Source organism: Capsicum annuum, chromosome 11 (genome assembly GCF_002878395.1).
Source record: "Capsicum annuum cultivar UCD-10X-F1 chromosome 11, UCD10Xv1.1, whole genome shotgun sequence".
Taxonomy (NCBI): domain Eukaryota; kingdom Viridiplantae; phylum Streptophyta; class Magnoliopsida; order Solanales; family Solanaceae; genus Capsicum; species Capsicum annuum.
The window spans coordinates 134,296,434-134,300,066 of NC_061121.1; positions in this window are offsets into that span (position 1 = coordinate 134,296,434).

Below are 3,633 nucleotides of genomic sequence, written 5' to 3' on the forward strand. Positions count from 1 at the left end.
ATACTTTTTATTTAGTGGAGGATTATGCCAAGCTTTACCTTAGAGAGTTGGTTAAGTTGCATGGAGTCCCCTTGTCTATTATTTCAGATAGATAGAGGTACTCAGTTTACATCTCACTTTTGAAAGTCTTTTTAAAAGGGTCTTGGTATCCAAGTTCATCTTAGTATATCTTTTCATCCTCAGACAGATGATCAGACATAGAGGACTATTCAAATTATGGATTTATTTTTTACCTACCCGACCTTGGGATATCGATTTTAGAGTTGATTCGTGATTGGGATAGTTCAAAGAATGTCTCGAGTGAGTTTTGGATTTTTCAGATGAGGTTTGGGTCATGTTTGGATGGTCAAAAAGTATAGCACTGCGATATGTCCATGACACGTTGCATATCACATGGGGAGAGCTACGTGACATATTGAATATCGCATGGGGAGAGCTGCATAGCGCATCACATATTACGTGGGGAGAGCTGCATGGTGCATTTCATATCACTTGGGGAGAGTGGTGCGGCGTGTGGGTTAGTCTTGCACATTTATATGAGTTACGTGCCCATGGGGGCATTTGATTCATTTCCCTTACCCTATTTCATCCATAACACGAAATTGGGGTAAGGAGCATTATTTGCCCTTTTACTCATAAAATCTCTCAAGTAAATCATCTTCTATTTCAATAACAAACCCTAACTCTTTCACAAACAATCAAAGGATTCAAGCTTCAAATCTCAAGAAAATTCCCAAGATTCTTCACGAATTCATCTAGTGAGGTATGTGTGATGTCCATCCATGGGCCCGTTTTAACCATGGAGTCTAGGAATCCCTTTTTGGTTTTAAATTATGATTTTTTCATGTTTAAGTTGAAATATCTCCATGAATCTCTTATTAATTCAATTACAAGTTATGTTTATAAGTGTTTTCAAGTGGAATTAGTCATTATATATTTTAAAATTATAATATTCATGATAAATCCCTAGGTTATGATTTTAGTCTTGTAATCATGTTATTCTCGCATGCTTTACCCATTCCCATGCTTAAGTTCATAACTCTCATGTGTTTGATGAAATGCCTAAGTGTTGGGTTTTTGAACAATGTTTCCTTGTTGTGATTTTACAATTTTATATGGTATTATTGTTAATTCTATTCAGTGTTGGTAGGTTATGAACACCCGATACCTATGTGATTTACATAAATTTAGTTTTTCAAGTATTTAGACAGTTAGTCCATAAATTTTATCAGTATACTTAGATATTCATATTCAAGATAAGCACTATCAGTTATATAATAATACTTAATTGAGTTTAGTTTAGTCCAGCACCAGTGTCTGTTCAGTTGGGAGTAGGATTTAGCATAGAGTGAACCTAGGGATAAGGGCTCACCCGCCAGTTAGGACTGGGTACTTAGTAGAAATTCCTAAGTTCCAGAACTACATAGCCAGCATAGGATTATTAGATGTTGCCTGCCAGTTTAGAACTGACACTCTCTTACGGGTCACCCTCCAGTTTAGGACTGACTCCCTAGTCCTTTGAGATATTAGATTAGTAGATCCACACAGCCATTGTTAGTAACCGTGGAACGGTACTGACACCCTTCTAAATGGGGTTATTGGTTGGACCCTAATTAGGTCAAATTAGGGCATGTCGGTTAGATGATACCTCCCATAGTCTCATTATAGTATTCAATGTATCTCAAATTCAAGTTTGCTTGACTAAGTGTACAGACTTTTAGATATTCAATTTTTTTATAGCTTTCAGTCTTTCAGATTATAGATTATCTCAGTGACATAACAGATATACCCTTAGTCTTACATTCTCAGATATTACAGTTTTCATGCATTTATGTTCAGTTGTCTCATGCGATTCAGTTAGTCCTTAATTTATATGCACAGTACCCCATGTATATTAGTCTGACCTCATCTCATATACCAGTACATTCAAAGTACTAACCACATACTTTTTTTTTGCTATGATGTCTTATATCATAGGTTTAGGCGTACAGTTTCTCAACCACAGTTAGATAGCTCAAAATAATCCAACAGTCGTAGTGGTGAGTCCTCATCCATTGAGGACATGTTATGACTATTCAGCTATTTTAGTTTTTGAATTTTTTCAATCAGTCAGAGTTAGTTGGGGGTTTGTCCTATCAACTTCTCAGTTAGTTTAGAGGCTTTCAGATGTTCAAACAGTCAGTTAGTCAGTCAGTCACTTACTTTTAATTTTTATCTGATGTGTCAGACTTGTGATTGATTCAGTATCTCAGTACTCAGATTTAAATTCCTTTTTTAGTTTATGTTTTGCACATGTGCAATGTTCATATTTTATTTAGTGCTCACAGCAGGTACCAGCTCATATATTATCTTGTAGTTATTTATAATCATAAGTGTCATTGTTGCGACTAGGGGGTAGGCTCGGGTCATGACAGTTAACCTATCTAAGACCAGTTGCCTCAATAAAATTACAATTCATAAAAGCTTCTCCCATTACATTATCTACTGTTGGCTTTTTGTTTGAGTTCAAAACCCTATAAAATTCTCCATCAAGTTCTCATCAGTCAGCTTATGATTTGGAAATCTTATCCATGTTTCATTAAGGGCCTCATTGGGCAGTTGTCAAAATTTACTAATCTTATCGCTCAACTGTAGTATCCTGGAAGGCGGAAAGAACCTTTCAAGGAAAAATCCTTTTAGTTGCCTCCAGTTTCTTATAGAATTGGGTGCTAGTTTAGTCAGCCATAGATTTGCCTTCCTAGATCGATACAACGGGAACAACCTTAGACAAATTATATTCTATCCAACTCTAATAGTCAAAGGACTTATAAATGTTGACAAAGTTCACCAAGAACATATTTGGATCATCACCAGGTAGTTCATCAAATAACCCTTTTAAGTCAAACAATTAAATCACTATGCTAATAATGTTATCTTTACCCCAAGAGCCAGTGGGGGTAGCACAATCGCTCCAGTATCACTAAGACCATCCAAATTAGCATCATTATTTTCCATGGATAATTGAGTTGTAGGCCATTGGCATCTTCTACCTCGTGCTTGCTAATTCTAATTTGTTGGTGTGACATTATTAGAATGTCATCTATTTAGTAGATTAACCAACTTATCGTTCCAAGATCCTTATCATCCTCATTGCACACATCACCAGGTACATCAATTTTTTGTTGGTTCAATTGGGCGGCACTAGTACATCTAACTTTTCTACCTCTTAATGTTCTTCCATATTCCTTCTCAAAGTTCTCCGAAGATCAGGATCGTAAGGTAATATAGGCTCACCTAACGGACAAGTTTGTGGTATGCACAATCAATAGCCTGCAAACATAAAAACAACAAATAAAGGTAAAATTAGGAAACTAGATTAAGAGTCAGTTAATGCACATAAACATAATTGACAATCGTATTCCTCAACAATGGCGTCAAAATTTGATAGCGGTTATTTTCAAATATATAATTATAAAAAGGTTAGGGTCAAATACCACAGAAAATAAGGTGCTAATTAAGTTGTATGCAGATTAATAGACTTTTAGTCATAGGTTTTCATAGATTAGGGGGCTTTGGTTGAAATATTAATTGAGTAATTGTAGTTTAGTGAAGACTAATACCTTTTTATAACGTGTTAACAATGGAGAAATGGTA